This window comes from Ascaphus truei, chromosome 1 (assembly GCF_040206685.1).
Source record: "Ascaphus truei isolate aAscTru1 chromosome 1, aAscTru1.hap1, whole genome shotgun sequence".
NCBI lineage: Eukaryota > Metazoa > Chordata > Amphibia > Anura > Ascaphidae > Ascaphus > Ascaphus truei.
Genome location: NC_134483.1, coordinates 166937863 through 166949732, shown reverse-complemented (window position 1 = coordinate 166949732; position 11870 = coordinate 166937863). Strand labels below are relative to the sequence as shown.

Genomic DNA, 11870 nt, shown 5'->3' with positions numbered 1-11870 from the left:
TACTGGGGACGGTCCCCTGGACCTACACCTAGTCTCCCTCCTTCTGCAGCACTTGCTCTGGAAGCATACCTTGTTAATTCTAGCCTTGCATCGCTGAAAACCTGTCTTGTTGAGCAGTATCTCAGCAGCGTCTCCAAATGGAATGGTGTTTCCCCCATCCGATGGGAGATTCTGCCATTACAGCGTGTGTCATGCATGCTACCTGTTGGTAAGTAGCCAGGTTAAAGTAGAATGTTAGTGCTGAAGTTTAAAAGGAAGTTCAAAAGGAGTGAACAAGTGGACAAAACCTACTGGTTCTGATTCCTGCATTTGATCTACGCTGGAAAGGAAGATATTATCGATCCCAGACTGCACACCTCAGCACTTAACTATTGCTGTGATGCCGCCTTTACTGTTCATAGTTGCTATGACCTCAGTTGTCTTCAAATTACACACTTCTTTCTACCAGCCTCATGTCTCCAACTCTATTCTTATATCTCCATCTCTGCTTTCTTCGCCATTTCTCAGCTCACGTGAACTAATTTCTTACCTGCGTCCTCTGTCACTACACAGCTATACCCCTTGCACTAAAACACACCCCTTCAAATCATCCTCACACATTCTCTTTCTATCCATATTTCTCCTCCTTGCATCTGGGGATAGCTCTCCCAATCCTGGTCCCTGCCTTATTTCTACATGCTTTCACCCTCGTCTGCCAAATGCAACTTCTACTCTTTCTGGTGTTAACCCCTCCAACTTCATACCAGTCCCCTGCCACCCTCCCTCCTCTCTCCTTTTCTCCTGTGCCCTTTGGAATGCTCGCTCCCTCTCTAACAAGTTCCTCTCTGTGCATGACTTCTTTCTCTCTCACACTCTGCTCCTATTTGCTATAACTGAGACTTGGCTCACTCAGCCTGACTCTACTCTGGAAGCTACCCTTTCTTATGTTGGCCTCCCACAATCTGTGCCTGGTGACAGGGGTGGAGGCGTGGGGCTCCTCCTCTTTCTGCCGTTGCCGAACCCTTCCTATTCCCACCTCTCTTGCTTTTCCCTCCTTTAAGGCCCACACTGTCCAGATCTTCTCTCCTCTCCCTATTCACATGGCGGTCATGTATCACCCACCTACCTCTACTTCAGTCTCTCTCTCACTTTGAATCCTGCCTTTCTTTCTTTCTCTCCTCAGACTCTCCTGTTCTTCTCCTTGGGGACTTCAACTGCCACATTGATGACCCCTCTCTCCCCTGGGCTGCCCGCTTTCTCTCTCTAACCTCTTCTTTTGGCCTTCAACAGGGGACTGCAGCCAGCACCCCCAAGGATGGCCACTATCTAGATCTGGTTTTCACTAAAAACTTTTCTCTCTCGGATTTCTCCATGTCCCCCTTTCCTCTCTCTGACCATCACCTCATCTCATTTTCTCTCTCTCTCACTTCTCCCCTTCTCCATCTCCATCTACCCTTCGTTTCTGCAGAAACTTGTGCTCTATTAACCTACCAGCCTTCGAGTCCACTTTACGCTCCTCTCTCAGTTCTGGTCCAGACCCTGACAACCTGGTCAGGAACTACAACTCTGCCTTATCCTCCTCTCTCGATCTAAATGCCCCACTTTCTCTCTGCCATCCTCGCCCTTCTAACCCCAGACCCTGGCTAAATTCCCACACGCGCATGCTGCGTTACTCCACTTGTTCCTCTGAACGCCTCTGGAGGAAATCTCACACTCTCGCAGACTTCCTTCACTACAAATTTATGCTATCCTGTTTCAACTCTGCCCTCTCTCAAGCTAAACAAACCTACTTTTCTTCACTAATCAACATGCAAAAATCTAACCCACGTCGACTCTTTTCTGTCTTTGACTCTCTACTGAAACCACCCTCAGCTGCCTCTTCTTTTTCCTCATCTCACCTCAGGACTTTGCTGACTATTTTAAGGAAAGGTGGAATTCATACGTCATAACATCTCCCGTTTCCTCCTCCCATCCTACACCACTTCCCAACTCTCCTCCTGCCTTCCTTGACTCTTTTTCCGTTGTCTCAGAGGATGTGTCACTGCTGATCTCCTCCTCTCCCTCTACCACTTGCCCTTTTGACCCCATTCCCTCCCATCTCCGAAAACCTCTTGTTCCTACTCTTGTTCCTACTATAACCCTCATGCTCACACACATTTTTAACTCCTCCCTCTACTCTGGTACCTTTCCCTCTTCTTTCAAACATGCAACAGTTATACCATTACTGAAAAACAGCAAACTTGACCCTACCTGTCTTTCTAACTATCAACCTGTCTCCCTCTGCCTTTTGCCTCTAATCTCCTTGAATGTCTTGTTTTATCTCGCTTGTTAAGGCAGAAGAGAGAAAAAGTTCCTCCTTGAATGCACTCGGACAGGCTAGTGATAGATGATAATGAGTGTATTTAAAAACCTTTTAATCACAGGAGAAGGTTAAAATGAATTGTATAGAGGGGCATGGTATATATGATATAATCCAAGGCCAGCCCCTGATAGGCAAACCAACAGAGTCGTCCTCAATCGTGAGGAAATATAGGTATAACAACACCTTAATGTGGGACTATGTCGCTTAGATAATCCCCTTTACTATAATACCAGATCTAAGGGCCCATAAACCATACGGAGATCCTTTTGTCAATAATTCAATGAACCTAAAATGATACAGGTCACTGAAGCTAAGTCTGGAGGGTCTCCAGACTTAGCTTCAGTGACCTGTATCATTTTAGGTTCATTGAATTATTGACAAAAGGATCTCCGTATGGTTTATGGGCCCTTAGATCTGGTATTATAGTAAAGGGGATTATCTAAGCGACATAGTCCCACATTAAGGTGTTGTTATACCTATATTTCCTCACGATTGAGGACGACTCTGTTGGTTTGCCTATCAGGGGCTGGCCTTGGATTATATCATATATACCATGCCCCTCTATACAATTCATTTTAACCTTCTCCTGTGATTAAAAGGTTTTTAAATACACTCATTATCATCTATCACTAGCCTGTCCGAGTGCATTCAAGGAGGAACTTTTTCTCTCTTTTGCCTTAATTATACCCTTTCCTCTTTTGCACCGGTACCCGGCTTAACATATTATTCCTCATTTACTTTATACCTGCTGATGCGGGAGCATCCCTCACCCCTCCCTTTTCCCCCCTTCCCCCATTCCTGGATTATTTTATCTCGCTTGCTCCACTTTCTCAACACCCATTCTCTCCTAGTCCCTCTACAATCTGGCTTCCACACTGCTCACTCGACTGAAACAGCCCTCATTTAAATAACTAATGACCTCCATGCTGCCAAAGACAGAGGTCATTACAGTCTTCTCATATTACTCGACCTCTCTGCAGTATCTGACACGGTGGACTACCCTCTTCTCCTTCACATTCTCCATACTCTTGGTATTCGGAACAAAACTCTATCCTGGATCTTCTCTTACCTCTCACATTGTACTTTCAGTGTCTCTTCTGCTAACACCTCCTCCTTCTCTATCAATCTCTCTGTGGGGGTACCCCAAGGCTCTGTCCTGGGACCTCTTCTCTTTTTTCTGTACACACTTTCTCTAGGTGACCTAATAACATCTCTTAGGTTTAAATATCACCTCTATGCTGACGACACTCAAATTTACTTTTCAACCCCTGACCTTACACCTGCTGTACAGACCGACATTTCTGAATGTATCTCTTCAATATAATCCTGGATGGCCCTATGCCGACTTAAACTTAACATGAAAAAAAAACGAGCTCCTCATACTTCCTCCCAAACCTGGCCCTACTACCTCCTTCCACATTACTGTTGGTAGAAGTATCATTCACCCAGTAGCCCAAGCACGCTGCCTAGGGATCACACTCAACTCCACTCTCACATTCTCCTCTCACATTCAACATTTTCTAAAACCCGACGCTTTTTCCTCTGCAATATAACAAAGATACGCCCGTTCCTCTGTTGCTCGACTGCTAAAACTCTGACTCAGGCCCTCATTCTCTCCCGTCTCGATTACTGCAACCTCCTGCTGTCCGGCCTTCCTGTTTCTCACCTGTCTCCCCTACAATCTATCCTAAACGCTGCTGCCAGAATCACTGTACTCTTTCCTAAATCTGTCTCAGCGTCTCCCCTGCTCAAATCACTCTCATGGCTTCCTATCAAATCCCGCATCTCACACTCAATTCTCCTCACTTTTAAAGCTTTACACTCTTCTGCCCCCCTTACATCTCAGCCCTAATTTCTCGCTATGCTCCATCCCGACTCTTGCGTTCTGCTCAAGGATGTCTTCTCTCTACCCCCTTTGTATCTAAAGCTCTCTCCCGCCTTAAACCTTTCTCACTGACTACCCCACACCTCTGGAATGCCCTTCCCCCCAATACCCGACTAGCACCCTCTCTATCCACCTTTAAGACCCACCTTAAGACACACTTGCTTAAAGAAACATATGAGTAGCACCGTGGATAATACTAGACAATGATACATAAAGCTTGGCCCCCTGCAGATGCACTTACCAGGATTCCCTCCTATTGTCTCTATACCTTCTTCCTACCTACCAATTAGATTGTAAGCTCTTAGGAGCAGAGACTCCTCTTCCGAAATTTTATTTTTATGTCTGAAGCACTTATTCCAATGATCTGTTGTTTGTATTATTTGTTATTTATATGATTGTCATGTGTATTACTGCTGTGAAGCGCTATGTACACTAATGGCGCTATATAAGTAAAGCCATACATACATAAGCAGGAGGAGTCGTCCGCCGATGGTTGTGAGGACACAGGGCAGGTTTCTGGGGTACATACCCCCACATGGTTCTCTAGCAGTGCAGAGCCTCCATCTGCTGCAGGCTCCAGATGCATAGAGGCGATCTCCTACAGTAGAAATACTCCCTCTCCTTCCCCAGTAAGATCACACACCAGGCAGGAAGTATATGAAACAGGAACGTCTTTATTCTGTACAGTACAATGCAGTTACAGCAGGACTTTGCCCTATGCAGTCTCTGGTGGTCTATCCAGCTGTAGGATGGTCCCTGGACATCCACTACGAGTCAACGGCCCCTGCAGCTGTCCTTGCTCTTCCCTGCCCCTCTAGCAGAGGCAGAGGAAAGTCCACACTCACTTTCCCCCGAGGGGAAGAGTTACAGAGAAGGCCCAATGCTCAGACACTCTGCTGTGTGACCTGCCTCTCTCATGTGGGGAGAGGCATTTCTGAATTTGGGCGGCAATCCCCCTTAAGTACAGCCAGGAGGAGGGCACCAGGTCTGACCCACGATTGGGCATACTCAGGCATGGTTCCACCTCCTCCCCCTGTCACTCAAGGGTACTGTAGGGAGTGGGGAAAACCCATGATGAGTACTGGCAGGCCTGCTCTTACAAGGGCTTACTGCCAGTGGGGGCAGACTGGTAACCAAGAATCAGTCCTGGCTACATATATATATATTCAATGTATTAGTTATAGGTGATGACTCTACTAACTAAGTTAAAAACTAGTGACACTGAGTGAGGTATTTTAGCATCAACACGTGACTATAGGTAGCCAAAGATAATAACAAAAAATAGAAACAACTGCTTAAGCCAAAAAACGACTTAAATAAAATACATAAAAAAATTAATATATAGAAAAATAGAAAATATCCAGAAAACGTATCATATATGCCGTGAAAGTTCACATGAACCATGGAATTCCACCCCAGGTCATCCTCTAGATTCTGGCAGCTTAATCCACAGATACAGTACAACCACCTCTTCAAACGAAACCGGGAAAAAAGAAAGAAAAAAGCAGTTCATTGGTGCTATTGAGTCATATTTAAAATATGCACTGTAAACACAACGTATGTAGTTAAAAAGCCACAGTCTGGCAGAGTGCCTGAAAAGCTACAGTACTGAACCTATATTCAATTTAAAAATAATGAAGGTGCTTTAGGGTAACTCAAACATTTTAGCTCCACCGCACACGTTAAATAACATTGAATGCAGAGTGACTTTGACTTTTTGATTTTTTTTTTAAAAAGGACAATTTTAATTTGCCTTTGTGCTCTTAGGCCCAGATCTACAAAAGCGCTAAATCTTAGCAACCTTTTGTGGATCTGGGCGTTAATGTTTCACCGCAGTTATATGTGCGATGACAACCCTTGGCCCAGATATACTGTACAAAAGGGTGCTAAGCTTTAGCACACCTTTATTCCCATTCATATGAATGAGAGCTGGGGCTTTGCACCCTTTTCTGGATCTTGGTCTTTATGTTACCTAACATCTGTTTCAGGACTAGTTGTCAAAGTGATGCAAAGTCCTGAAAGTGCATATTGTGTAACTTTTTCCTTTGTTCTGAGCAATTGTGTTAATTTGTCATTTGGATTTCTATTATAACGTAGGGTTGCCAGGTGGCTTCTCCAAAAATACTGGACACAATGGTGAAAGGTACGACGCGCTCAAGACACACACACCTCTCCGCTCCATGCTGTTTCCTTCTCCTTGGCTCCACCCCCAGGCTCCTGACACCTCCCCCTGATAGGCTGCTGCTTGGTAATGCAGCCAATCAGGATGGAGCAAGCAGCCCAGCCCCCTAGCAACAGCCCTGCTCTCTCCCTGCTCAGGGAAATCTCGCGGCCCCCCAAGTCGGACAGGTCAGTATGTAGAGAGAGGTAATACTGGTATACACATACATGTCCAGTATTACCTCTCATTTTTTACTGGACAGAGTGTCCAAATACAGCACAATCCGGCCCCAATGTCTCCTTCAAGCAGCAATCCATCTGCAACAGGTTTTGGCTTTAACTTTATATGGCCCTTGTGTTCCCCAGAGGTGAACTGTATTGCCCTGAGCCTTGAAATATATACAACACATTTACTATACTGTGCTAAGCCTTAGGAAAGCTTAAAGCAGCAGTCTACTAGAAACCCAATTTTTTGTTCTAGGATAAGAAACAGGGGGTTCTGGGAGCTGAAGCACATTAATTTCAGCTTACTGGTAAAAATAGTGCAGTACTTATTGGTATTTCACATCACACAGGAGATTTAAAACCTCACATTTTGTTTCACCTGGATGGGATAGGAACAAGCGTGTTTTAGATCTGGAGATGCCCTGTTTGCTTCCTGGTACAAAAAAAAGGGTTAAATAAAATCAAACAGGGGGGGACTGCTACTTTAAGGCCCAGACTCATAAGAATTAAGGCTTAGCACTGTTTATTAACTGTAGGCCAATATGTGTATATACAACATGCATAGGAGCATAATCATTATATTTGGTTTTGTAAGATTTTTTTTGCTGCCTGTACATATTGCACAGCCAGAAACAAAGCGCTACATAAAATATCATTTTTGCACGGTTTAGATATGCAAGAACTGCTTAATGAATATGGCGAGATCTCTTCCATACAAAAATTGTGCATATTTGCATACTGTAGAAACTCCAGCCTCTCAGCTTACTGAATAAGCCCTATCAAGTCAGTGTTTCAAGCAACAAGCGGCTCTCTGCTGCAAAATGGGTCTACAAACAACAACACTAAAAACTGTTTTGAAAAACAATAATAGAGTACTGCATTGTGCTGTAAATATGTGATGGCGTTTATATTATGCCCTAATAGTTATAAACTTGTGAAGTTAAGTGCCTCTTTTATGTGTATTTACTATACGGCCCAGGCAGAGAGAAGGGGGGAAAGATCTGTTTGCTTCTTTCAACCCGACCTGCTGCAATTAACGTCACAACCTGTTTACCACGTATATTGCTTAATGTCGTTTAGCAAGGTTAGCAAGACACCACACCCCCTCATACGCCTGCCTGCAGTGGAATAAATGGGAGGCATGTTTCCTTCCTCTGTTCTGATGAACTATAAATGATGATTCACTGCAGCAGTCTGCTGACCTGGTTGAATATTTTACAGGTGCACTATGGCCAAATGACTAGCCTTCCAAGTAAATTGTCCCTGTCTTTCCTTGTAACTAGTACTTTGAACTCAATTGTAACGTTCTCATCGGTCACAGATACAATTGCGAAACGTGTTTGGCTGAGATACCAAGTCAAATGACGTAATCTAAGGCTGCGTTTATAGTGCAGGCGACGCGACCGATGACATCACCCGTCGCCATTGGCGAAAGTTGTATTTATGTTTGAGACGTTGCTGGCGACAAGGCCAGTGACGTCACCAAGGGGGAGGGCAGAGTGCAATAGGCGCTCTGTGATTGGTTTAGAGGCCGTCACATGTGGCGACTGTCTCTCCAAAAATCAAATAATACTGTCTACCAAATTTTTGGTCGCTACGTCGCTCTGTCGCGCTATCGCGTCCACTATTATCGCCTGCTACAGTGACAATGCATTTGTTTTGACACGACGGTCGCATCGCCGGCACTATAAGCGCAGCCTAAGAGAGAATTCCCAATTGCTATTTATCCAATTTTTTCCAGACTATAGTTTATAGTTTAGTATAAAAAGCCCTTCTCTATAGATCAAAAAGGATGGGACTATATGAAAACATGTTGTCTTATTTCCTCTTCTCTCTGTCCAGTGGAAGAAATACATAAGACAGTATAAAATTGGTAGTGAAGGGCCTGGCGAGAGGTTATGCCTTGACTTGGTTGCCGGCATGACATGTTTTTGCCAAAAGATTTAACTAAATGACCCATACTTATGGGAAGCACAAACAGAGAAAAAACAGGTAGTAATGAACTAAATAATTTGTCCTATTGGATGTGCATTGGGGATTCTTTGTCTGTTGTTATATGAAAAAGGATACACAGTAAACATTTTTTTTTTACACTACCTGAACCAGGGGGTCCCATGTAACCGACCCCACTCACCCCGCCACCGTCCTGCGGGTGCCCCCCTCCAGTTCCAGACATTGTGACTTTCTATTGGTGATCCCATGGCTCAAATATTTCGGGGTTCTGCAGAGGTCAGGGAAATGCGGCTCAGCCCTGGGGAACTCCCAGGCACAGGTACAATTTTTAAGAAAATAAACAAAAAATGGGGGCCGCTGTTTTGAAAGTCTCAGTCATAACACAAAGAAATACTGCAATAGAAACACGCTAACCAATTCCAATGAAACTACCCTGCTCGAAATAACAGTCATGTGTGGTCCTCGGCTCTGAATATTTTATAAGGTATTGGAATCCGCCATTAAACTGTGCTGCAAACAATTTGCAGGAACTGTTGTGAAGTATAGAGTTTTCCTAGCATTTGAAGTTGGCACGAAACCATGCAAATACTTAAATTAAGGCAAACACTACTCATGAGAAAGCCTTGGCTTGCACATCCGGCATTTGCATACGACATTTGGGCTGATGTTTACTCTTGACTGTTTCGTGTTACTAACCTATTGTACAGATTTGGTAATGCAAAAAAAAAAGAAATTAGTACAAAAAGAGGAGCTGCCCATCAATGTGATTTTGATAAACTTAAGGTTATTCTCTTAGTCCTCCACAAAAATGCATGTGAGTAAATATCCTTATGCTTCTTATTCAGTGTTTTTTTAATAAGTTGCTTCCTCTACAGAGCCTGAGGAAGTCCAGTACTTGGACGAAACGCGTTGCTCTTTTACCTGGAACATTTTAACAGCACATCACAGAGGAGACAGAGGTGTAGTTGTAGCTCCCCATCCGGACGCGGAAGGCGGGACCCCCTACTACTATACACCATACTGTCCCCCCTTTGCTTTTACTTCCCTAAGAAACGTTGGTTTCTGTTTTTGTTTTTATTTTTATTTCTCATGTTTTTTATTAAAGTTAGTTTGTACCCTCCAGACCCTAGTGTCTTTTATATGCGTTATACCCCATCTTCACCATCAGCTACATCAGGAATAGAAGAACAAAGATACCGCTAGAAGTGTGTACTCACACTGGCCCGTGTGAGTATTGTGTTATTTTTACCATATACACCATTGTACCCCACCCTTTCATCACCTGATACTAATTGGGTAACACCCATAAGAAAACAAGATACCAAGATAAGAGCACACTCACACCAGCCCGTGTGAGTGCAAGAGTATAATATATTTTTATGGTGGTCTATAAACACACCATCCCCTCCCCCACTTTGACGTATATATGTATATGTGTTAACCCTATCCTCCTTTCTGTTTATACGAGAGGAAATCCTCCTGGAGCGGCACTCTGAACCAACGAAGCAAGCAACCTATACTCCAAGAAGAAGAACCCACACCGCAAGAAGAAAAGCCTCACCAGAAGCACACGGGATTCCAAAAGAAACCTTGATGCGATTGGGCTTACACAAGGCCGTGTAAGTTGTATTTACTCTTATTCTATTCTTTCACCAATACATACGAACCCATGTGTGTCTATCCTTCAAATTAGACATTAGACACCTGAGCTACCACACTCACTCAGGATATAACTACTTTATTTTAAAAAGCGATTACCAGTTCTACAACACTGCCTGTTTCCAACTATTGTGCTCCCCCATCCTTTTTGTATTCACTTTTTTTAATAAGTGCCTGGGCCCTGGGCCTTCCTAAAGGGTTCCCTTCAATTTTCAGGTCATTTGAAAATTCTACTAAATACAGAAGAATTTACAATGCATCTGATCTCAGACGCGCTATTAGAGAGGGTTGGGGTTCCTTACAAAGCATCTGATCTCAGACGCGCTATTAGAAAGGGTTGGGGTTCCTTACAATGCATCTGATCTCAGACACGCTATTGGAGAGGGTTGGGGTTCCTTACAATGCATCTGATCTCAGACGCGCTATTAGAGAGGGTTGGGGTTCCTTACAATGCATCTGATCTCAGGCACGCTATTATAGAGGGTGGGGGTTCCTTACAATGCATCTGATCTCAGACGCGCTATTAGAGAGGGTGGAGGTTCCTTAGAATACATCTGATCTCAGACGCGCTATTAGAAAGGGTTGAGGTTCCTTACAATGCATCTGATCTCAGGCACCCAATTATAGAGGGTTGGGGTTCCTAGTGTAGCCCTGGTCCCCTCTGGTGCTCCGGTCCTCCTGTTTGCCCCCCCATACCTCTGCTGCCGTGGGGGATGTTGCGGGTGGCGGCGGGCTGGCCGGTGGCCCCCTCTGCAGGGCGCCGCCATGTTGGAGTGTGCACGCACACGCAGAGGTTGCGCATGCGCAGGACAAGCTCCGGCAGCCATTACCCACTTTTACTCCTCTATTACCCAGTTGCGCATGCGCAGAAGTTTCCCCGTGACGGCCATTACAGACGCGCAAGCGCAGTATGCTAGGTTCATGCGGTGGCTGATAGGGATAGGCTCCGCGGGGACTACAAGCCCCAGGGTGCATAGGGGCAAGGCACCACTTGACCCACAGCAGCCAATAGGGCTCGAGGATTCCCCTGCAGGGATAGATACATTTGGCACACTCAAATAGTCAGTTGGAGCAGGGACACAGATAGGGGGAGGGTGTATGTGTGCAGGGGTCCTAAGCCAAATTCCCCCCAGGCCCCAGCTAGGTCCCGACTCACTTGGGAAGCTTGTGGCAGCTACAGGGAGAGGCCCTTAGGTAGGGACCCTGCCCCATTAGCTGTTTGATGAGTTCAGGGACACAGCTGCAATGCTGCGCAGCCCTGATAATTGTGGTCTGGGACCAGACCACCCTGCTTGAGATCAGAGACTATCTTTGTGTGGGACACTCCAGCGGGACTCGTCGTGGATGACATCGCTGGATCAGCGGATCCCCTCTGATTTCCAATCGGTACCTATACAACAAGTGCACCAACAAGTACTCCTCACCTAGTGGGCAGCGCTGTCTCACACATGTGGGACTCTCTGTGGACACGGTGTGGGGGAACACGGTGGTGGTTTACGGCCGTGCCAGGCTTGTGGGCAGTTGTACCTATTAGAGACCATTAGAGCGAATTATTCCTGTGCCAGTAAATGTTATTGTTTTATACACAGTGTGTGCTTATGTTATTGGGTCCTGTGAGGGGCTCCTCCCACTACACTGGGATCCCTC

The 11870-nt window shown here is 45.2% G+C and overlaps 1 long non-coding RNA gene across 1 annotated transcript in view; it reads right to left on the bottom strand.

Annotated features, from left to right (window-relative positions):
- Positions 1-4850: 4850 nt before the first annotated feature.
- Positions 4851-11870, bottom strand: part of LOC142493615 (uncharacterized) — a 30762-nt gene continuing 23742 nt past the window's right edge. The window contains exons 3-4 of the long non-coding RNA XR_012801163.1: positions 11648-11750; positions 4851-5696 (exon numbers count right to left, since the gene is read on the bottom strand). This is a non-coding gene — a long non-coding RNA (uncharacterized LOC142493615). The remainder of the gene's footprint in view (positions 5697-11647; positions 11751-11870) is intronic.